This window comes from Pipistrellus kuhlii, unplaced genomic scaffold (assembly GCF_014108245.1).
Source record: "Pipistrellus kuhlii isolate mPipKuh1 unplaced genomic scaffold, mPipKuh1.p scaffold_m20_p_21, whole genome shotgun sequence".
NCBI classification, from domain to species: domain Eukaryota; kingdom Metazoa; phylum Chordata; class Mammalia; order Chiroptera; family Vespertilionidae; genus Pipistrellus; species Pipistrellus kuhlii.
The window spans coordinates 15,175,510-15,176,786 of NW_023425520.1; positions in this window are offsets into that span (position 1 = coordinate 15,175,510).

The following is a 1,277-nucleotide window of genomic DNA, read 5'->3' on the forward strand; positions in this document are numbered from 1 at the left end:
CTGGCGGCTCCGAGCGGGAGTGAGAGTTGGCTCCCGAGTGTCACCGCCTAAGCCTAAGACGAGCCCTCCCCCCTCCTCCCCCTTGCCCCCCTCCCTCCGCTGCCCGCTGCCTCCCGGGTTCCTGCTCCTCCCCACCCGCCCGCTGCGCGCCACTGTGTGCGTGCACTCACACCCCTACACTTACACTGGCACACACACTGGCACACACACTCACACACACACACAGTCACACACACACTGTCACACACACACACACACACACACACACACACACACAGTCACGCTCACACCCCTGGACCCGAACTCCCCAAACCCGGACCCTCCCGAGCCTGAGCCTTCTCAGAGCCTTGTGCGGTCCTGCCTCCGCAGGGCAGGGGGAGGAGAAGGGGCCCCTTCCGGCCCCCTCCAGCAGCAAAACCCAGGGCAATGGGTCAGGGAGACCCCTGTGCACAGCCGGGCGGACTTGGGGGCGGTGGGGGTTAGGGCAGGAGCAGGTGGAGGAGGCCAGGGTGCACCCTGTGCCTGCCTGTCCAGGTCCCCCAGGCCTCCCTGCCCACCGGGAGGCCCTGCAGGCACCCAGCCTCCTGGGCTGGAACACGGCAGCTGTTCTAACCATTGGAAAGGGCCCTGCAGACCCAGAGCCAGCGGAGTGAGTGCAGCCATTCAGGCCTCAGGTGATTGTGATGAGAAGTTACCCAGTTAGCAGCCTGGCCCGGCCCAGGACCACGGAGGGGAGAGTCCAGTGACTTAGGATTGCATCTTCACAAGCACAAGCCTAGTTTCCAGCAAACCTGCTGTTCAGACTCCAGAGTTTTAGGTTCTCGGGACATGTAGTTTCTTAAGACGCAGAGTCAGCACTGAGGCCAGGAAATGGACTGGTTCTCTCCGGATGCCACGGCGAAAAGACAAGAAATAAGAAGAAAATCAGCCTTCCCAAAGCCATTGGAAACACGGGCCTTCCTGTGAGACGCCTGGCCGCAGAGGGCGGACCTGGGGGTGCCCGGAGCTTCTGGCTCCTCGGGACTTACAAAGCCATGGGCACACCACGACGGGGGACCCTGCGATGCCCGTGCAGAGGAGATGATGGCACTGGGAAACGCGGAAAGTGACCCTGCACTTAGGACATGGGACCGAGCAGGTCACTCCAGCCTTCGCAGCTCCTCCAGTGCCTGCTGTGTCCTGCAGGTCTCAGTGCTGAGAGTTCGGTGAGACGCGTGCTGGCCTTCACGGGGAGACGGGGTATGAATGAAAGCTGCTGAGGCTGTGACGGTGTCTTT